General features: G+C 41.0%; 1 long non-coding RNA gene across 1 annotated transcript; it reads right to left on the reverse strand.

Moving 5' to 3' along the window:
• Positions 1–21,108: 21,108 nt before the first annotated feature.
• LOC122057136 lies at positions 21,109–23,748 on the reverse strand. Its single transcript, XR_006133462.1, has 2 exons — positions 23,422–23,748; positions 21,109–21,307 (listed from the first exon to the last, which is right to left on the reverse strand). It is a non-coding gene; the product is annotated as an uncharacterized LOC122057136 (long non-coding RNA).
• Positions 23,749–24,178: the final 430 nt, after the last annotated feature.

The raw sequence follows: 24,178 nt of genomic DNA on the forward strand, positions 1-24,178 counted from the left end.
CTGAGTACTATCCATCCGTACGGTCAATTTAATCGTATTCCTTCGTATATGAAAATTTATAATTGGGTCCTCTTCCCTCCCGCACGGGATTTTTGGGGTTTTGGGTGAGCAGGGGATGTTTCTAGGTTTCTTTAATCAATTATTATCTCAATCGATCAGAAGCAAGAAGTCATGTCCAAGATCCACAATTCATCATAGCCGAAAGGGGGGTGACAAAATTGGGTGTCTATAGAATGCCCCTCTTTGACCGAGGTCTATGCCAACAGCTGAAGGGCAAAGAAATGAACGACCACATTTTGTCACCCGAAGCATATACCGCTGTCATTTTGCTCATTAATAACGGAGTTAAAAATGTAACAGGTAATATCTTTTAGCTACTTTAAAGTTTGAGACTTACCTGGGCTGCTGATTTGTAGGAAAGAAATTCACTGCTCTTCCAATCCTACAAAAGACGTTAGTACTTGATCTTTGTCTTCTCTTATGCTAGGCTTCCATATGCCAGTATAGGGGATTTTCTCTCTAGGCTGGGTCTTTCGACCCATTTTGGGCTATCTGGGACCTTCGATTACAAGAAAGAAATTTACTGCTCTTTCAATCTCGCAAAAGAAAAACATTTGGGTTCCTAAATTTTCCTTATTCGGTCTTCCATGTGCCAACCTAGGGATTTCATTAATGAGATTAGTCCACTCGGACCCGATTCAAAGAGATTGGGCCACCTAGGGCCGGGTTAATAAAATTGGGCCACCTGGGGCCAGTCCAATGAAATGAGGCCACCTGGGGCCAATTCAATGAAATTGGGCCACCTGGGGCCTGGTCAATGAGATCGTTTCTTTTCTTGATTTCTTTCATGTGCCTTGATTGAAATTCTTGAATTTTGAACCCAGAGATTGGAGTCTTGAATTTTACTCTTTTTTAGTTGGAATCTTGCTCTTTGCTTTTGATTTGGAATCTTACTCTTTACTTTTGATTTTTACTACAATTTTGTTTGCCAATGGGATTTGACTTTCACCTTCCCTCTTTATGTGATATAATTTTTATCTACCACACAAATTTTGATTTGGATTTTACCTTCCCTTTTTATATGATGTAATTTTTTACTTACCCATTTGCTTTGTATTTCACCTTCCCTTTGATTTTTACCTTCCACTCTCATATGATATAATTTTCATCTACCAAAAGAAATAATTTTGAATTTGGTATTTTGTGGTAAGAACCTTTCATTTGCACCTTGGAATTGGAATCTCAAATTTTTTTTATCCTAGGAGCACATGGGGGAATACCACTGACCTTGGCCAGATATGGTCATCCAAACATAGCTCGGGAGTGGTACAAGATGCTCCCCTGCAAAGTGAAGGAGTTGGTTAACTCATTATACCTGAGTCGATTGGCTTCCATAGAGACTAGGAAGTTCATCCTGGCACTGGCAGAGGCCCTGATGGAGCGATGGTGACCGAGCACTCACACCTTTCATCTTCCTACTGGAGAGATTATCATTACACTTCTGTGCTTCTATGCTTTGACGAGCATACCATTTGGAGGGAGACCCTTGTCTTTTCCTAAGACTCTGACAGCACAGGAGTTCATAGATCTGATAGGCTTGACATTCAAGCCAACCAGAAAGATAACTGGTTAGGCGAGATTAGTGCCCGTTGGTGGAGAACAGACCTGTAGGTGAACCCTGGTAACATTGCGTAGGTGACCCATTCTTTAATTTTATTTACTATGGGTCAGTGCCTCTTAGTGACCTTCGGGGTGGGGTAGACATTTGCATGGCTGCCTTCTTTCGGAATATTTGGGAAGTGGACGCCTGAGATTAGGGCGGGGCTGCTTATGCATACTTTCTGCGGAACCTAGACCTACCATCATATGGAGACCGAGGTCTCAAGGGAGCGGGTTACATCCTCCAGGTAATCTCTCATCCTTGTACCCATTTCTTTTCATTTGGTTTTATTTACTCACTTTGAATTTTTAAATCAGCCCTGGTGCTATGAGAATTTGGAGATTATGGCTCCCATACTAAAAGATCCTCGAGTATCGTCCTTTTCCATAGCCTCGAGATGGGGAGACAGCTGAGTACTCAGGGGCCCGCACCATCCTCTAGGGACCACTGCTCGTTCTTTCCTGAATGACCTTACAGAGGTAAGCCATACTTGTCATTAAATTTCCTTCTGTCCTGTGATGTGCTTATTTTTTCTTGAATTTGCAGGTCACTTGGAGACCATTCCATCCTCTTATGTTCCCAGATCTTGATGAAGTCACCCGGGCTAGATATTTATCAGAGAACAGAGTTTATGGGGCCATGCCTGGTATTTAGGAGAGAGAGTTACACCCGAATGGTCTGATTCTAATATATGCTTCACTCCTTGTCTTCCTCCACCGACCATGCATTGTCCAGAGCACTGTAAGTTAAAACGCGTTTTTTTAAACGCATTCCCGTTTTTTTGCTGTTTAAAACGCGTTTTCCCGTATGCTATTATACAATCCAAAAAAAAAAAGAAACGGCAAAAGAATTCATTTTAAACGCGTTTTAAACGGCCGTTTTAAACGCGTATCCGTTTTTTAAGGGTAAAATAGGAATTTTATTAAAAAAATTAATTAATTTAAAAAAAAAAAACCTATTAGTAAAAGTGAAGAGTGAAGACAATATGGTACTTGGTTTTTTGTTTTTAACTTCCATACTATCTATAGGAAAAAAATCTCATCTTTTTATAGCCCATTGAATAAGGAGAAGCTAAAGCTAGCAACATCTCATTTTCTTGTAGCCCATTGGGCTATTTTATCTTGGGACTCCTAGAGCTTTTGGAACATTAGATGCATGTATACAAGTAATAATCTCTCAAATTGCATGAGTATACTACCGTTTTTTTTGTTTCGTTTTTTTGAAAACTACACGTTTAATACTCGTACCGTTCGTTTACGTCCATTTGCCGTTCCTTGTTTTTTTTACCCTTTTTTTGACCGCACCATTCATCATTTTTATCTGTTTAAAACCCGTACCGTACGTTTCCATTTTTTTGCCGTTCCCGTTTTAACTAACAGTGGTCCAGAGTGCATTCCTGCAGATCAGATCGAGAGACTAGCTGACGGAACATGGGATGATTTGTTCCTAGACCAGGATAGGGATTACAAGACCTTCCTTGAGGAAGAGACAGTATGCACCCCTTTTGGTCCTGACGGTCCAGTGATATATTGCTCTTCCTTGGGTATCACCTTTATGCTTTAATTTCTTTTTGTTTGGCCTTGACTAATGTTCTTTTAGGGGAGAACACGACATACAAACCTTCCTACTGTTCAATCACATGTTGGTGTTGCTGGTCCATCCCAAGCCGAACCTTCTACTAGTGCGGGTGGATCCCTTAGGATAGCCACCATTCCCTTCCATGGCTTCCCAAGTTGGTCATATCCCAACATAGAAAATCCTAGCATCCCTCATTTTTTGGGGCGGAGAATAGACATAGATGCTTCTCTCGGTCTGCCTATTCCATATGACTATGTGAGTATCTGATCATTCCTCATTTGCTTGGCTTTTGACCTCCCTTAGCTGATATGTGCCTTCTCAAGTGTCTCCAGAGGTCTATACTGAGATCAGGAGGATGCATCAGAGCTTGTGTGAGGTGGTGATCGATAAGGTATCTTTGCCCCTTATTTTTTTTCCTTCTTTTATTACTCTTTTTCTTAACCATCTCTTATATTCCTCAGGATGGAAGGATTGTTGCCTTGGAGAGCCAAGTCAGCTCCTACCAGCAAGAGAACGCCCAGCAGCAAGCACAGATTCAGGATCTAACCCGTGGACTCCTCGCCATTCCATGAGGGCGACTATGGTTCAGACGAGGACTTTGACTCTTAGGGATCTGTTCCTGTAGTTCTTACAAGCACAAACACATGTATATCTTTTTTCTTTTTCTTTTTCCCTCCCCCTGTTTGTTCATTTTGTTTTTTTTAGCATTTTATGAATGGAAACCTATCTTTGGCACAAAGAAAATCTCCTTTTGTTTATGGTTTGTAACGTTTAGGCATAATTAATTCCATAACTCAAGTCTTCATTAGAATAATCGGGATAATATGAAAATCCAAATATTTCCTCATTTTACTACCAAGTGAATTACATAAAAATAACTTTCCTACCATGAATGGGATAGATGGGTAACAATATAGGGAGACAATTCTTGGGCTGGATAAAAGTTCACCAACTCCTCTGGGTCATTTGCTTTTAGTCCATACTGTCGCCTAATATACGTAGGCAAGTAAAAGGACGTGTGAGTCAATCCCATTAACCTGACGTAGTTGTATCAAGGGGTCTTCATCAGAAAATCTTCTCGTGACTTCCCTGGGTATCTCCATGTAATATTCTTTGTAGTTCTTCCTTGTAGGTACTCTTTCCAATCAACAATGAGCTTAAATTCTGGGGCTTCCCTCCTTTCCTGGTAGCAAAGAGCTCCGAGTTGGCATTCTTTCAATGGCCTAGTCAACTTCAGTTTCTCGAGGAGCCAAATCTAGAAAATAGCAGGACTTTTTTGATACTAATCAAGTTCGAATCTATGGCTATGGCTCATGTCATCAAATCCCTTGAGCATTTCTGCAAGGACTGTAGGGATGATATCACCTCATTTCTTCAATTGCTTTACCACTTCTATCAGAACGAGTGGTGCACCACATCCAGGGGTTCGGAGAACATAGCGAGCTATCATGCAAAGTAGATAAGCATCCTGTGATCTTTGTTGATGGATACTGAGCATAGATCTTGGCCACCTTCAGAATATGAATCTTCCCATATCTAACGAATTGCTTCACTTCCTCCTCCTTCCATCCGAAGAAATCCTGAATTTCCTCTGAGTAATCTTTCTTCAAAGATGGTTGTATAAACCTGCCCTTGGGTGGAGATAGCATACAGACTCAGAATTCTTCGAGAGTTGGGCAGATCTCAACTGATCTAAACCGAAACACATGCAGATTGGTATCCCAGTGTTGAGGCACTTGTCGATGTATATGGTGATGTAATTTTACACATCCGATTCGACTGAGCATTGATATATTTATAGATTCCAGCAGTCCTGGTGCTCTCATGTTTATGTCCAAGTTCCATTTTCTCAATGTCTCATCCAGCAAGTCCATAACTTTTCCTACAACCATCAGAAATAAAAGAAGAGGCGGTGATTTGCCAAGTATCACTCATTAGCTATTGACACAACCAAACCTTTACCACTGTTACATCAAACACTTTTTATATAGATTTTTTGACTAATCAAGGATGGGGAATAAACTAGCCTTGACATACTGGTGCCTGGTGACGACTATTGGGGGTGGAATTCTGGATAAAAATTTGGAGGACCATAGGTGAATGACAGATACCTAATGGTCTTGTATGGCAAATGGTGATTCTTGGGGGACACAAGCTATGATGATCTTTTGGATACTTTGATTGTTAATCTAGGAACTAATTTATTGCCTTGAGATGGTTGAGACCGCACTTACACATGTCAACTCGCCTTCGTATCTCTTGAGAGGAATCAAGCCTAGCATAGTTCGAGCTATTCACCCTTTCAGACATAATATTTCTTGAGTTGATCCATATTGAATAGTCTAGGTATGTCTTCACTATTGTGGTCTAAATTTTTATAGCTTTGCTTGGTAGAATTTCTTTGATAGTGAATGGGCCACTCCAGTTGGGCCTGAATTTCCTGTTTGGGTCATAAATTAGAGCTCTTGGTTCTCGAAGAACAAGCTCACCCTCCTCTATATGATGGGGCTTCACATTCTTATTGAAGGCCCTTGCCAGTATCAGTTGATACTTCTTCAAAGTATCCATAGCCTTTATACGTCTTTCATCGAGAAAGTTGAGCTCATCATGTCTGGCCTTCACCCATTCTCTTTCAGGTAGCTGACTATCCAAGAGCACCCTCAGGGATGGCACCAGGATTTTCATGGGTAGAACTACCTTAACCCCATACACCAAAGAGAAAGGAGTTGCCCCTATCGAGGATCGCACAGAAGTCTGACATGCCCATAAGGCAAGGGGAAACTTATCTGACCAGTCCTTGTGTGTTTCAGCCATTTTCTATAGGATGACCTTGATGTTCTTGTTAGTCAGCTCTACTGCCCCATTGGTTTATGGCCTGTACGTGGTAGAGCGATGCCTTTTAATACTAAACTTTTTGCAGATTTTATCGATTTTACCCAAAAAATGGGATCCCTGATCTGATATCAACTCTTGAGGTACTCCATATCGAGAAATGATATTTTCTTGGATGAATTTTGCCACTTTAGAAGAGGTGAGGTCTGCATATGACTGAGCTTCTACCCATTTGGTGAAATAATCAATGGCTATCAAAATGAATTCGTGGCCATTGGATGCCTTGGGGTTGATCTACCCAATGATGTCAATGCCCCAGGTAAAGAATGGCCAAGGAGAACAGAGTGAGTGCAACTCCATTGGAAGGATATGTATGATATTGGTAAATATCTGACATTTGTGGCATTTCTTGACAAAGCTTACACAATCTGCTTCCATTGTGTTCCAATAATATCCTAGTCTGGGGATCTTTTTAGCTAGCATTCTGACATTCATGTGGGGTCCACAAAGGCCTTGATGAATTTCCTTCATGATGATTGTAGCTTGCTCTTTGTCCACACACAACAACTGTATTCCATCATAGTATTTCTTGTATAATAAGTCTCATTGAAGGATAAATTGGGTGGCATATCTCCTTAAGATTTTTTCTCTCTTTTAGTTGCTTTAATCAGATACTTCTTTTCCCTGATGAAATTGACTATGTGAGCAAACCAAGACCGACCATCTATAGTGAGAGAGTTCATTGAATTCTAATAAATGAGCCTGCTTCTTTGTTCCACTAAGAATGGTCGAACCCTAGCTATAGAATTGCACTCTACCATGTAAGCCAAGGTTGTAAGGGTATTGGCAAACCGATTGTTGTCCCTTTAGAAGTATTCAACGAGATCTTCTCAAAGTGTCCAATCACTTCCTCCAGATGTTCTTGATATGGTTTCAGCTTCTCATCTCTGCTCTTCCACTTTCCATGTGTCTGATAGATGATTATGGATGAATCACTATATACCTTGATCTTTTTTACCCCAATGGTCAGGGTAGTTTTGAGTCCCAAGGCACAAGCTTCATATTCAACAATACTGTTAGTACAGGGGAAATCAAGGCGGAATGATGAAGGCAAATAAAGACCATCAGGGGTGACAAGCAATATTCTTGCACCACACCCCTTTTGATTAGCTGCATCAAAGAACAACTGCCATTCATTAGCTGTCTTCTTCTTCTATTACTGTGATTTCTTTATTGGGAAATGCATCATCCAGGGCTCTTCTATCTTCTATGGGGTGGACAGCCAAATGATCAGCTATAGCTTGACCCTTGATAGATTTTTAAGCAACATAAGTGATGTCAAACTCTAATAACAACAACAACCATCGAGCCATCCTTCTTATTAGAGATGGTTTCTCAAAGAGGTACTTGATTGGGTCCATCCTTCAGATCAAACGTACCAGATAAGCTACCATATAGTATCGCAACCTTTTTGTTCTTCAAATCAGTGCAGCACAAGTTCTTTCCAAAGATGTATACCATGTCTCATATTCCAAGAATTTTTTGCTAAGGTAGTATATGGCATGTTCCACCCCCTTTTCTATCTCTTTTCGTGCTAGCAGTGAGACCATGAAATATTCTCCTACTGATAAGTACAACAGAAGTGGTTCTCCGTCCACCGGTGGCATTAATACTGGTGGGTTCATAAGATGTCCTTTGATCTTATCAAAAGCTTATTGGCATTGGTCATTCCATTCTATAGCTGATCCTTCTTTATCAACTTGAAGATTGGTTCGCAGATCGTAGTTAACTATGCTATGAACCTATTGATATACTAGATGTGACCTAGAAATCCTCGTATCTGCTTCTCAGTGCGAGGCATGGGAATTTCTTGGATTGCTTTGATCTTGATAGGGTCGACTTCGATGCTTTTTTCACTTACCAAGAATTCCGACAACTTTACTGTCGTTGCCCCGAATACACACTTTTGAGGATTCAACTTCAACTGATACTTCTTGATTTTTTTAAAGAATCGCCTTAGTGCGGGAATGTGCCCCTATCAATCCTTTGACTTTACTATCATGTCGTTGACATAGACTTTCACATCCTTGTTCATCATGTTATGCAATATGGTAGTAGCTGCTCTTTGGTAAGTTACCATGGCGTTTTTTAGTCCAAAAGGAATCACCTTGTAACAATAGGTTCCCCATGGAGTGGTGAAGGCTGTCTTCTCCCGATCCTCTGGGTGCATGCTCACTTAGTTGTATCCCTAGAATCCATCCATAAATGATAACAAGGCATGCCCCTTCATGTTGTCCACCAATACATCAATGTGAGGTAATGGGAAGTCATCTATAGGGCTTACCTTGTTAAGATCCCAGAAGTCTATGACATTCGTACCTTGCCATCTTTCTTTAGCACTGGTGCAATATTGGCTAACCATTGGGGGTATTTTACCACTTGTAGGAACCTCGCATTCCATTGCTTTATCACTTCTTCCCTGATCTTTTGACTCCATTCTGGACGCATCCTTTTAAGCTTCTGCTTGACTGGCTTTGCCCTAGGGTAGGTTGGCAATCGATGTTGCACAATGTTGGGGTCTATATCAGGCATATCCTCGTAAGACCAAACAAAGACCTCAACGAATTCCTTCAGAAGACTAATTATCTGTTCTACTTCTTCGTCATCAAGGGTAGTGCCAATTTTTACCTCTCAAAGGCATTGGTCGGTTCCTAGATTAATTACCCGAGTATCCTCACGGATGGGTTGGGCTTTTCTTGGTTTGCATTGTTTTATTAACTCTTGATATTTATTAAGATCATCATCAGAAAAATGAGGCAAGTCATACTCAGAATTAGAAATTTCATTCATGAAAGAAGGAGTAACAGACTCATCATACATGGACTCTGGACTTTCCTCGAGAGGGAAGGCCAACTCACATCATAAACAGAAAACTCAACAACTGACTCGACTACAGGCTCCATAACTAGCTTGATGCTTTTATCAATGGTATTCAGGGTAGTTGACTCAGTAGCATGAGTAAACTTGAAGTCTTCTCCCATGCTTCTCCAGTTCAGGAGTAGGTCAACGGCTTGGTGGATGAGCAGATGTGGCAAGGGACCTTCTTCTTCTTCTAGAAAAGTCACTGTTATATCTTCATGGGTGCTGACATCAGACACTTGTTTTTCACAAAGATGAGCTGATCCAGCTCATATTCTCTAAAGTCAAACTTCTTGAGGGGTGAGGATTGCTGGAGACTACTCAATCCTCTTTCTATGAAGTCCAATTTTTCAAGCCTACTGATTGAGGCCATCCCTGCTCCTCGGTCACATTTTTGACCACCATCTCGGGTCTTCCCATTGTAGTTAATTTGGGAATAGTGCATGTAGATCATCATTCTTTGTGCTCTCCTTTGCTTTGTATAAGTGCTTCTTCCTCTAAAGGGCCTGTGCTTGAGCTCATGTAACTCCTGAGCTCGTGGCTTTTGTAGAAAAGAACAGATGTGACTTTTCAGATCTATGGGAAGTTGCAGACTCCAGATGAGTCTTATCTTCTTTTTCCATTCCCTCTTCAAGAGTACTCAAGGACTTATCAATTCCTTTGACCGGATCAATGTTGTTGGGTTGTTAAAGGAGAACCCATCTTCAATCAGTGCCACTTCCACTATTCTGGTGATGCAATTGTCTTGAACATTTTCTTTGGCTAGCATTTGCTATTGTTCTACCTCATGAGTTATCCAGGCGAACTCATCTTGAAAGAATACTTTAAATCCTGGTTGCATTTTCGTGGCGGTTTCATCAAACCATGGTTTAGCATTTCTGCAAAAGGAAAAATCTTCTCCTTCCCTTACGAAGTACCCATTGATAGTGGGGTAATAAGTGGCAGATATTTTCCTTGTCATCCTTAGTACCTTTCGCCCTTTGCTACCATTCTTTCTTCTTGGTCCGAGAGCTTGAGGAATGTACCCAGCTAACCATCGGAGTAGGTAATTTTGAAACACCTTGAGGATACTTTTCTAATCCCATCCCTTGAAAGTATTGCATGTTCCTCATCATTTGGTTCACTGGAGGGCTCCATATAGCTTCATAGTTAGCTGAAATCTTTTCATCTGGCATTTCCTTGGCGAGTTTTGCGCAAGTTTCCTCTATTTTAAAACCACTAAGTTGAACTTCCTAGTCTCGTTCTTCTCCATTTTCAATGTTGGCTAAGGTGTTGACCACTTCGGGATCTCTGGCTATTATAATAACCTTCCTCTCATGAATGAATTTTATTTTTTGATGGAGACTAGAGGACACTGCCTTCGCATGATGTAACCAAGGCCTTCCTAAGAGTATGTTGAAATATGCCAGTATATCAATGATCTGGAAATCGATATCAAACTTCACCCGGCTGATCATTAGGGTGATGGTGAGGAAGCCAAGAATTTTCCTCTTTGTGTTGTCATATGCCCGTATGGTTTGGTTTGACAGCCTCATCTCTTTTAGGTTGATGCCAATACTCTTTGCCGATCTCAAAGGTAGAACATTCAAAGCAGACCCGTTGTCAATGAGAACTTGGAAAACCACCTTGTCAAGACATTCTACCTTGATGTGTAGAGTTTTATTATGCTAGGCTCCTTTGGAGAGTTCAGAGTTTGAGAACATCAATGACTGTACCGCATATGTTGCCCCTACTATGGCGAGAGATGTGCCAGATCTATCTTGAGTGGCACTTGAACATTGGTGAGAGACTTTAAGATTGCTTCATGGTGTGTGGGGGAGGCCATCAACAATCCCCAAATTGAGATATTAGCTTGGGACTTCTTTAGCTGAGCCAAGACTGGATTCTCTGGTTCTTTCTTCAAGCCACTGGTTCCTGCTTCATTAGTCCTTGACTGTTCTACGGCTAGTGCCTTACCCTTGTAATCTCTTCTATATTGAGTTTCCATCACATTGATAGGTTTCTTCACGATGATCTCCGTAATATAACACTCCTCATCATCACTATTTGTTATGGTAATTATTCCTGCCATAGGATCATCATCCTCTTCTAATTCTCCTTCCTTGCTAGGGGTGGGAAGTCGAGCTCCTCTACAAATGTCAAGGGCCTTGGCTTGCACTTTCTTAACTGCATTGGAAATCCGTGCAATTGTTGTATCCACCATTTCTGCAAGTGTGGCATGTCCCCCTGTTTCTTCAAGGATTCTCAACTACTCGGTATAGCATTGTTCACTAATGGCTACTTCACCTAACATTTGATCAATCTCATCAGCCTCGAGTTTGATGTCAACCAAACGATTATAGACATAAGCCATGTGTTCTACTATAGGATTTTTTTCACCTTCAAAAGTGATCTCATATCCTTTACTCATGTGCCAACTGAATAACATCTGTGGGATAAACCATCGGGTCATCCTCTGCAATTGCATACATCGAATATCCTCCTGGATCCCTGGGTGAATAGTACCCTGATTCACCTAAGGCCCCTGGTAGTCATCCCAGTCCGTGTACTCATCATCACCTTGAGACTCAGAGTCATGTTCATCATTCTCATTTGCACTCTCATCCTCATCGTCGTCGTCATCATCCTCTTCTTTGTTGATTTTCCCCTATCTTGGTTCTTCATCAGATTCCTCTTGACCATCAAATTCCCCTGTATCCAAACGCTCGTAGTATTCAGAGCGTATAGACCGGAAGATTTCTATAGGGCCAGACTTGACTTCCCTGGCCCGAAGCCGGACTAAACTAGATTCATCATCTTCTGTGCCACTCCCTATTTGGATTAGAGAGGTATGTTTTTTGACTTTCAACCCTATTGCCAATGCTATTACTGCTCTAAGAAGATCATCTGTAATCTCTACAATTATCACCAAATTATCCTCTGGAGATATGGTTCTCTGAATTAGTGAAGTGGGATAATTACCTTGGTCTTCTCCCAAAGTATTCACCGATCTTGTTGTTGATGTTATCTTTGGAGAATCTGGTAATGCAAGCATATCCTTTTAGCTATATCCGTCCATCCATCCTTCTTTTGGGTTATCTACTGAACCTTGAGAATGGGATTGGTATGAGGGTGATAAGGGATATGAGACGGGGTGATATGAAGGTGATGTAACATAAGAAATAGGGTATTGTGAGGAAGATAAGAAGTGATAAGATGATGAGGTCCCTTCTCCTTGATGGTGTGGTGAAGGTTGATGATATGGTGGAGGTTGATGGTATGACGAAGGTTGATGGTATGGTGAAGGTGGGTAATATGGTGATAGTGGTAAAGTGGATTCTTTTGTTGATGTGTGAGGAGAATAGCGAGTGCTTGATTTTCTAATTTTTCTTCTGATGGCTCTTCTTTTTTGGGAGTTCTCATGGCCTTGGCCCTTTGACTCATGGCTTTTCTGTAAGTGTGGGCAACAGTTGCAACTTGTTCACATGATCATAGAACATGGGATGACAAAAGTGCTTATCCAACTGATACATGTGAACGACCCTTCGGAAGGGGTCACACTCCTTTGACAAGCATCCTTAACAAGACCATTGATGTGCCCTACCAATTCCAGAGGAAGAGACAACTTCTGCACAAGCAAGAACTTCTTTCTCCACTCAATACGCCTCTCCTCTTGATGCTTCTTAGAATCCCTAATAAAATAGGTTGGATCATAGAACTGAGGGTCCCAATTTTGCCAGTCACTCATTGTTGCCAACATGTTGAAGGTTCCATGGTCTGGGAGTGGATTAGTATTGACATTAGGGGATTTCTTGACCTTGACTTTAATAATCCCGTTGTCTACCAAGTCTTGAATTGCATGTTGCAGACTCAAGCATCTTTTAGTGTTGTGCCCCTTCTGAGTGTGGTAAGCACAATATTCATGATCTCTATACCAAACTGGGGGAGAATTGTTGATTACTCTTGGAGCTACTATCCCTAGCAATCCCTGTTTCTTTAGCTTTTTATACACTACTGTCACGGGCATTCCCAAATCAGTGAACTGTCTTCTTGAGCGGGAAGCCTTCTGAGCAGGGGCATCTGCTTAAACAACAAATGGTTGTGAAGAGGTGACAGGCGAGACTGTCTGTTGGGCTGCACTTACCACATTGGTTTTAGGACCCTTTCTGCATCCAACTCTGGTGTTCGTCCCTGCATCTTAGGAGGATCCTTGATACTGAGCTTCCCTTAGGATTCTATTTTCTGCATGTGTGCCGGTGGCTATCAAGGCATCAAAATTTCACAAATATTGATAGTAGAGAACATCATAATAAGGCTTTAACAAGTTTTCAATCAACATTTCTACTTGTTCTACTTCTGAAGGCCGATCTGCCACCTTGGCCTTATCCCTAAACCTCATCAAGAAGGCGATGAATCCTTCTCTAGGCTACTGTCTCAATGTCTCCAGGCCCCAAAGCTTCACTTCCACTTTAGTATTGTAAGAGTATTGCTTGGTAAAGGCTTTCACCACTGTTGTCCAATTGGGTGTTTGGGCAGACTTCAACTGTGTGAGCTACCGGAGTGCTGGTCCTGATAGAGTTAACATGAAAGCTTATCCCATCTAGTTGTCAGCAAGTTTCCATGCATTGACGATGCTGAGGAAGACTTTGAGATGAGCCTTGGGGTCTCCTGACCTATCAAATCTGTCAGTCTACCATTTGAACTTCTCAGGAATCCTTGCCCCAGAAATGAAACTCATTTCATCAGAATCCATTGTTTGACTTTTTGAACTTTTTCCCATTCGGAGCATATTTTCTAATTTCTTTAATTGCCCTCTGATTTTTCTTTCTCTCTTCGTCTCTGGAGGTTCCATTCGGACAGGTGCCACAAACTCTCCTTCTTCATCTTCAATTACTAACCTAGGAGCAGGGACCTTGGAATAGGCTCCCTGTTGACCATTAGGACGGGTAGGTGAAACTCCTCTCTAACCAGTTGGCTGGACTTGTTCTGGTTCTCCTGAGTCAACTCGAGAAGAATTCTCGTGATGACCTGTAGGTCCGTTCTGATCCAACTCTCGTGTAGCTTGTGGTGGTTCAACCTTGGGAGGGTTTTGGAGTGTATGCAGTATCTGGGCTATTCCTCTCTTGACCTCGACCATTTCTGTCTGCTGGCTCAGGTGATTCAAAGTCGTGTGGATCTATGTGAACTGTGTTGTAATCACTTAGAGGTAGCAATCTCGAAGAGACAATGGAGGTGATACTAGACTTAATCGAGTCAACCAGTTACTCTAACGTGTCTAAATGGACTATGAAGAATACTTGAGGTGTGGAATTATGCCTGAACCAAAAGTGGCTTGCTTTAGCATTCTTACATTCCCAACCCTTTATTCATTCATCCACTCAATTGTCAAGCAATGATCCATCCAAAGTTAGTCCACTTAATGATAGAGAGTGGGTAGGGATCTATGCCCTTAGTCCATTCAATGTCATTAGTAGAAATTTCATACAAATGGTTTGACCAGAATATTCCCATTAATACATTCTCGGTCGATAAAGTTATGTTTTCCTTAATCTTACCCCACTAGGTGACCTTCCTCCTAGTTTCCTTGGATCTTTTAGATAATTCGGCATTTCATGGGGCTTTAACAGAAATCAGCCCAGATCGCATATGGCAAATCATCCATATTTCATTTCTAAGGAGGAAGGACACCTTTTATCCGAAACCCACTTAGGAGAGAATTTCTTTATGACTAGAATGTATTATAGGAAAATTCCTTTTCAAGACCACAAACGAATTCTGCAGATCAACTTATGGCATTCCTAATGGTCTCCATCTATTTCCTACATGATGCGAGCATGCGGTGAATGCAATAAGATTGATAAGGCTTCTTTGACAGGATCTATATATGCAAAGTACGTGATCCTTTTGATATACCCAGAGGTACGAGATTAAAGGGGAGACTTCCTTGCCCATTACTCGTGATTACACACGAGGTTAAGCAAGTGCCCACGGGGTGATGGAACTATGAGTGATTGTGTGTAAAAGTGTAATGCGAAAATATCATTATTTATTCTCAGAATGTCATAAAGTGTATGGACCTCCCCGAGCGTGCTGGCATAATTGCGAACATCCTCGCTATTTAACAATACCCCGGACCATTATACAGGAAGCGGCTACCATTTGCTCTCAGAGTACTCTCCATGATATGCACTGACCTCCTCGAGGGTGTGGGCATGACAGGGAGTCCCTCGCCAAATGATTTCACTTTGAGCAGGATGCATGATGCGGCTAGCGAGTACAAATACAAACATGGGGTTAGCCAAACATGTTTTCAAACAGATGTGGTGAAAAATGTTCTTGCATTTAGAGGTATCATCTAGTGTTGGAAGCTTAACATTATCCCCAGTGGAGTTGCAACTGTGAGGGTAGCGGCCGGAGAATTCTCTTCCCCTTGGGGGAAGGACTTGTGTTCGGCCCTCTCTTCTCTCTTCTCTCTTTCTCTTTTTTAGGGAGGGTTATGTTGTGTGCTTTCCTGTGGGCCCCGTACAGCCATATTGCCTCTTAAAGATACGTAGAGGCCCATTTCGCAGGAGTGTAAAGTTCATCATTGAGATGGGGGTTTGATGATGGTCTAATACGGGGGATTGGGATCATGCAAAAAGAGGTTTGGAGTCGCCACCTAGGATTATAGGCCTAGGACCCGGGGGTGGGTCTGGTTTCCTGAGAAGAGGGCTCGTAAGTTGGTCTAGTCCAGAGATTTAGGGTACGTGTCAGGTTACAAAATGGGAAAAGTGTTAGGCACCTAATCTGCTTGGGTCAACCGGTCTTCTTACTGGATGCTTAAGAACGAACATTTTCCATGATTTTTCCTATTTCGCATGCATGGCTCAATTATCACTTATATGTATATTGATTGAATTTAAAAGATTATGTACACTACAACAGGTCAATATAGAGCCTACATTATGCTAATTCGGGTGAGAAATTATACCTGAGCTTGATTCCTGTTTCGAGTCAAGAGGGATGGGACCCCTATTAGTGCCGGCACAAACTTTCTTTTGGATTTTCCTGGCTCAGAGGAAGATGGTTTTGACCTCCAACTTCCTTTCTCGAGAGATATTGATTGGACAGAGTTCCGACTAAGAGTGGTTACTTTTGGATTTTGATTGTGGTATTGATTCGACAGAGCTTCCACTAGGGATGGGCTACTTCTGGGTTTCGGCTAAGGTGGCACTCTTGTAGAGCTTCCATTGGGGATAGGCTATGGGAGGGTTAGGTTGTGGGTACTCCGACAGGACTTCTGCTAAGATGACCTATTTTCGGACTTTAGTTAAGGTGGCACTCTGGCAGAGCTTCCACTAGGAATAAGCTATTCTCTAGGGATTGAGGAACTTCAAAGGCCTGAAGAACACTTTGAAGATCCGAAGAACACTTTGGATCTTATGAAGATCTCTTTGAAGGCTTGACAAACCTCAAAAGGGGGAGGGAGACTAAGGGGAAACTTTTTCTCCAAAACTCACTCAAAGAAGGCAAAGGATTGAAGAGTTTCGAAGGCCCGAAGAACACTTCAAAGATCATCTTATGAATATCTCTTCAAAGACTTAAAAAACCTCAAGGGGGGAGGGGAGGAGAGAGGGCAGAACTTCTCTACAAAGGGATGCTCACTAAGAGGCTTGGGTTGTTGTGGTGTGAAAAATCAAAGGGAGGGAGTATTTATAGGATTCTTGAACCAATAGGGATGAAAGGGGAAATTCCTTAGCCAATAGGGAGAAAAAGTGGTTTTTCTAAACCAATGGGATGAAAATATGGAATTTTGAACCAATGGGGTGGAAGATGATTTTCTTTGGCTAATAGGAAAAAGTGAATTTTTTTGAGCCAATAAGGTAAAAAGATACCTTCTTGGGCCAATGGGAGGTTGCGGTGTAGGGTATGCTAGCGGGGTAGTGTATAGTACACAAGTGGGTGAAAAGAAAATCTCTTCACCCAACAGATTAATGGAACACATATTCCGGCCATTGACAGTGGCACACGAGGCTGGGTAAACGGTGGCTCGGGTAGCCATGGGTGCATAAGGTAGGCAGGGTGTGCACGGGGAAGCTGGTAGGGGTGTGCGACACATTACGCCAAGGATAGGAGGCATGGCTGCGCGCGACAGGGGGTGCATAGTGCAGGCATGGTGCACGGGGTAAGCAGGAAGGGGTGAGCGATGGGCTGGCGAGTGCATAAGGCTAGCAGCCGAGGGCGTAAGGCTGGCAAGCGAGGGCACGCGAAGGCTGGTGGGCATGCGTGGCATGCATGTGGGTGCATGCGAGGTAGGCTGGTGGGTTTACAAGGCTGGTAGGCAGGGGAGCACAACTTGCACGCTGGGGCGTGTGAAGGTTGGAGGGAGTGCACCGGGCAGGCTGACAGGTGTACGTTGTTGGTAGGCGAGAGGCACGACATGCACGTGGGGTGCCCTCGACATACGGGTGGGGGCACCCGTGGAAGGCTAGGGGTTGCGTAGCGCTGTGCACTGGGCTGGCATGCGTGGGGCTCTACACGCGAGGCAGGCAGGGCTACACTCGTGCAAAAAATGTGATTTTCCTAGAAAGATTACTGGAGATCTGACGGTCCGATTTTGACACACCAAATATCAGAATTGTGTTTTCGAGTACTATCCATCCGTACAGTCATTCTGACCGGATTCCTTTATATATAAAAAGTCATAATTGAGCCCTCATCCTTCCTACACAGGATTTTCAGGGTTTTGGGTGAGTAGGGGATGTTTCTAGGTTTCCTTAAACAATTATCATCTCTATCGATCAGAAGCAAGAAGTCACATCCAAGATCCGCAATTCCTTATAGCCGGAAGGGTGGTGACTAAATTGGGTGTCTACATAAGTAAAATGATATTCTTTTTACCATTTCAGTCAATATGGATAATAAATTCTATTCCTTTTTAATGTTTGGTAAAAGTTTGGTGAATCATGAACTTATTAAATATGGAATATTTTTTTGTTGGTGAAGATAAAAAAAGTTGGCCCAAATACCTAAAATAGAACCTAAACTTAATATGAACCAATTTAAAAGTGAATAACGAACCCAATATGAAACTAAATAAAAATTTGAACTGAACCACACCGAGTTTATTCGGTTTTGGTTTCTAAATTATGTTCCTATTCTCAAATTGATTCGATTTGAGTTTATACATCTTGTATCTTGAATCAAACCGAATAACCAAAACTGAACCAATTGACATCCTTGGTCTAGGAGACTAGGACTCAAGGCATAGACATTCACAAGTGGGCTTCATTCTTTCTTCCTTTCGAAAAAAAAAGAAGGGCATTACATGAGATTACGGACAATTGGGAATTTCATACTGCTTGGTTTGCAGGATTTTTTTCACCCCAAAAACAGGTTGGCTAGCTAGCTTTACAATTATTATGTTAGGATGGTCCATATAATGAACTTTCATTAACATGTTTATTGTGTAGTCTAGATAAGCATAGAGCAAAGTCAATTCCTGGTGCAAGGACCATGCAAGCCACTAATAAGTGTGGATATTTGTATTTCATAGGGATGGGGTGACATGACACCCCCTCTAATGTCTGGGTGCAAGGACCACGTGCCCAGGTAAAATTATTTTCCCCAAAAAAGAATTAAGAAAAAGAACTTGGGACAACTAACAAATAAAAAACAGCTAGCTCACAATCAGCTAGAGGTCAGTTTGTACATATTTTGAAGTGAACACATTTAAAACTCCTTATACAGGGGAAGTTCAATTTTTATTCTGTTGTTAAAATATTACAAGGCACAAGCTAGTAGCTTTGATAAATCAAGTAGATAAAATGATCAAATGGTGCGGCTGCAAGTGAACCAGGAGAAGGATGCATGTATGATCAATCTGATGTCGTGTTAATATTGATGTAAATATATTGGTTGAAGGACGCATTGTATATATTGTATGTGAAAAAGAATGCCACTTGGTCGTGTGGCCCATATACCTAAACATGGTGGAGGATGAATGATGGCCCTACCTGCCTTTATGAAATTCGAAATACATATCCCCTGTTGATGCTCCTGTGCACCCTCTCATTGATCCCGTATTAGTGTAGGAGCCATGTGATCAGGTAGCATTCTTCTTTCCATACATAGCTACTTAATTATAATATATCCTACAAAATAGATGAGGTTGTTAAATAAATTTTAGTTACCTAATAAGATATATGGTGTGGGTAGTTTTATATTTCCATACAAATAAAAAAAGTACTCCTACGTACATTAGACATTTGTTAGAGAGAGAGAGAGAGAGAGAGAGAGAGAATATGGAATATATTAATTGAATTTCAAAATTTCAATTATTTGAGCCCTTTATTCATGTTTTAATTAAGGGAAAAAGGAGTATGTCCAGGAGCATAGCTTTTACGCCTAAACACAGGCCCTTTAAAATGACTAGTCTGCACCCTTTGCACCCTTTAGGAAAGATAAAAATCCCATCCTTATTGATGCTTCTATGAGTGCTCTCATTGTCCCCTTGCAGGGGTGCAGGAGCCGCAGTCCTGATCAGAAAACTCTCTCCCTTCGATTAAAAACTAAAATAAAAAAAAATAAAAAAATAGATAATACAAGATTGACATCAAAGTTATCTGGTCTAACAAACACAACAATGACCAATCAAATCTCAAAGAATAGATAATACAAGAAATCATATATAAGAAGGAGATCATGGGAGCAGAATTTGTTTTTGATATAAATCCGTATTTTTGTTTTCCATTCTTGTTCACACGGAATATACTTTATAACTGAAGGATATATAGGTATAAACCTGTAGAACAAATTCAATTCAAGTAAGATCGTTTCACACAGAATATACTCACCAAACAAACAGCTGACCAGGATTCCAGCTTTGACAAGGATAGAATCACATGTCCATTATTTTCATGGACACTGAAAACCGAAGGCCCCAAAAACTCACATGTCCATTATTTTGACAAGGATTCTAGCTTTGACAAGGATTGTGATAAGGACAGACCATTAAATCACAGCCAAATGTGTCTCAAGGCATTTATTGAGTGGCTTGATGTGAAGATAAGGGTGTTAAAAGGTCAGTTTAAATGTAAACCGCATCGTTTTGAATCTTTTGATGCAACATTTTTTAATGTTGTGGACAAAAAGAGGGGGTGATTAAAGATAATCCGACATCGTGAGTTGAAGGAAAAACTCGTGATTCATAAGCAGAGGTCAATCCCTTCTATATAAAACATGTTTTAACAAAATTGTGCGGGTACCAATCAGTCATTCCCGTAGTAAAACTAAATTTTTTTAGGTTGTAGATTGTTAAGTTGTTGCATCCTCTGCATTGATTTTGTCATCTATATTTGATTATATTTCTCTGAAAATACTGAAAACCTATCTGCTCGAGTCCTTAAGCTTTGTTTTTTGAAGTCTGGCATATGTATTTGTAACCATCTGAAACAAAGGATCACATTTGTCAAGATTATGGGTGGAATCATCACTTGTCTAGCTCCTCAGCCCTCTTATGGGAGAAGAGAGAGTGAAACAAATTAGAGTCATCACCTAAATTAGGATTTTCGACTCATGCAAAATAAAGAATAATTCCATGACTACCCAATAGGAAACTGATTTCTAGGCATGGGTCGTTGTTACCGTTGAAGAAGGTGTTAGATATCCCTAGTCTACCTGGTAAAAACTGGCCTTATAACTACTAGGCTCAACTAAGTAGGACTTGCAAATAAAACTACAACACAAGAAAAGACATAAAGTAAGAAAAAAAATGTGGGGGAAAAAACCAAATATGTGGAGCATTTGGCTGCATGGTTAGTGTACATGGAATATAAATGGAAAATACAGAAGATACATCATATAATAAGAAAATACACATAAGATGCAAATCCTAGATGTATAAAAACATAAGGAGAATTATGAGAAACATATTTATTACGATGAAAACAAAACAAAAATACATAAAATATGTGCATGATAAAATACCCTGCCTCAAATATAGGCCAAGGTATATGGCACTAGGTTCTAAACGCAGTCAGCCTACCTCTACCAAGATCAAAGAAGCAGTTTACTACCTCACAAACCATGAGATCATCCATTAAAATCAGAGTATGCCTATAAAAATCCTTAATTTAATATAATATATGGTGATCAATCTACAATGATAATAATAAAATTACAAGCCCGATAATTAATAATTAATCTAACCCACAGATCTTATAAATAAATACATCTTATAATCATTAAAACAGCAAATACAAATAAAGAAGGAAATCATAATCTTCTTCATTGTGTCTATAAGACACAACCTCACAACCATAGCTGATCATCAATCCACTTCAGCTCCGATTCCACCATCTAAAAATATAAGTCCACGAGGGGTGAGCTTCACAAGCACAATGATGAATGAGCAGGCAAGCACACATATCCAATCATGATGCTAATTATATGCTCATGATAGCAGCCATAACATGATACCACATATGCACAACCACATGATCCATTCATTCTAATTACTAAGTCTCTGTGTATGGGTATAAGTGCTATAAGCAACATAGGTCGTATCCCCTTTTCCAATACGTCGGGCTCCAAGGATGCAAGCTAGTTCTAGCAGGAGTCAACTTATCCCCGAAAGAATATTGTTCCCGCAACTAACCCTATACAGTAACCCCTGACAGCCATGGTTCTGGAATCGCACATCGTCATTGGTCTCCCATGTTGCCTGACAATCATGCATACAATAGGTCATATAATGTTGTACCCTCAAAGGAGACAGTATGTCGTATCCGGGCGTAGTAGCTCTCCATGACTAATCACCGAGTGGGATTAACCAATACATTACTCCCTATTGGTAAGGGATTATAGCACTGGGATGTGATCTAAACCATATACAATCTACATGCATCCACAACAATCCATAGCATCCAATCATCAAACTGTGGCTATAGTTATAATGCTGACTCTGAGGTCATGGTATAGAATCCTCCCTTGGCCACACCGTACCTTAGATCGTCAATGTTATAATCATTACCACTCAACTATATCACTACACATCCACAAAACTTCGATAACATCAATCTCAGTAAAACCATGCCACATGTACAATATATATATATATATATAACTTTATATAAAATACATCCAAAAACAAGGATTCCACCATATTACACAAGGGCACACAGAAATGAAAATATAGAAACACTCCGTATAATAAATCAAACACCCACTCACCTTTATACCCAAATCTGATGTCCTTTCGTTGAATTACCGCCATCGTGTATCCATGCCGAGCATCATAGGTTCTTAATTTTATCAATTCAATATTTAAAGTTAGTATCATTACTTACTGTCCAAGGACAACTCTATTTCTAGAATCCTGTTGTGTTTCTTTACTGAAATCTCAAAACAACCGTTGAGCAGAGACATTGACTTCAAATTGGTATCCCTCACAACCAACTAACTTATTTAGCCAACTTGGCTTCCTGACTCTTATGTGGGTCATTGACCCGACTCACATGACCATAAGTCCTCTATCTGCCTCACTGGGTCAAGATACAAATTATTGGTTACCATACACCCCTTGAGGGAACCTATAGATTTCACAGCCCTTACCTGACTGAGCTGGATTTCCTACACAGATGGGATCCACAAACATTTCTCCCCTCATTATTTCCTTCCCAACTATCCTCCTTGTGTGAATCAATTCTGCTAAGTGTGGGTTACGCATGCTCGAGACATTAGCAACCATACAACAGTACCATGGGTTCTCATAAGTGCCTTTGGACCCCCATCGGCAGGTATAGACTGTGATCACTTGCTGGAGATGGTCTGCAGAAGTCTAAATTCTGCCGGGACCAAATCTCGGGTTCCAGGCCTCAATTTTTTTTCACAATTCCTTTATGTAATGTACAAAATGGGTGGGGTATTTAATTGGTCACTTGCAGTCCAATTCTCCTAATCCCTATTTTAGTTCAATTGGTCCCAATTAGGTTTTTTGGGAATTGATTGGGATTTCTATCCAATTACGTAGAAAGAGGTCCATCCCACTTAATTCATCACCCAATCACCTTTAATTGGATTTATTAAAATTCATGAAACCTTTGTCCAATTTCAATTTGGGTCATTCATTAGGTACAAAGTCAATTTGGGTCAATTGGGTCCAAATTTCCTAATTTACCTACCCGAGTAACCCAATTAAATTTTCTATCCATTTTTAGACAAAATTGGGGATATCTGTGGTATTATCCCACTTCCAATTGCAATCGATTTTTCTTAACTGGAAAAGCCCCTTGGTCTAGGGTTCACTGGGACAATTTACAGTCAATTGGATCCCAAAATTGGCGCTTCAACTGTAGGGAGCTGATTGGTGTCCCCAAAGCCAATTCCCCTTCATAAATTTCATTCTATACCATCCCTATAATATTGGCCGGATTATACTACCACAAATTCACAGGGTAGTTGAGAATTCTTACCACTTTCCGAGTACTTGGGACTTGCAGGTGTAGCAGCAGCTCTCCCCGTGCACCTGTCCAGCTCCTACGCACTTCCCCAAAAGTAGCAGCAACACTGACAACCCTGGGGTTTCTTCTGGTAGTAACTTCGAAAAGGCAACAACTCCACAGCATGAGAGTAGCTCCATGGCAGTAGCATGAGCACCTATAATAGCACACCAACCCTTCTCCCTTCTCCTTCCTTTCCTTTTTCTTCTTCTTCTTCTTCTTCTTCTTCTTCTTCTTCTTCTTCTTCTTCTTCTTCTTCTTCTTCCTTCCCTTTTTTCCTTCTTTTCTGTATGCCCACAAATTCTGTAGGGTAGAATGTGAGAATAAGGGGTAAATTCTCCATTTTATATGGTCTAGCCACATGGACCTTAGGGTTTGTTTGGCTGTACCCCTATAATTAACCAATGAGGTTAAATCTCAATAACTTTGTGTAGGTCCCACCTCTGATTGAGTAGTAAGGTGGTATATAGTTAGTGTGTGGACCCTTACAATTGAGGTAAAGATTGTGGTCTAGGGTGTAGGAGTGTGGGCCCATAGCAAAGATTCCACAAACTTGCTTGCTGTCAGGCCTCCAACAGGTCCAACCGGTTGGCTGCTTGTCAGTGGGGTAACTTGCTGGTGACCCTATTTTTGGTCCACCAATAGCTTAAACCTTTGAGCTTCCTAGTGCGTGGGACTTGTTCCATACCTTTTTGATCATTTCATCACCCTCTTTGGCCTGTAAAAATAG

Source organism: Macadamia integrifolia, chromosome 12, assembly GCF_013358625.1.
Source record: "Macadamia integrifolia cultivar HAES 741 chromosome 12, SCU_Mint_v3, whole genome shotgun sequence".
NCBI classification, from domain to species: Eukaryota; Viridiplantae; Streptophyta; class Magnoliopsida; order Proteales; family Proteaceae; genus Macadamia; species Macadamia integrifolia.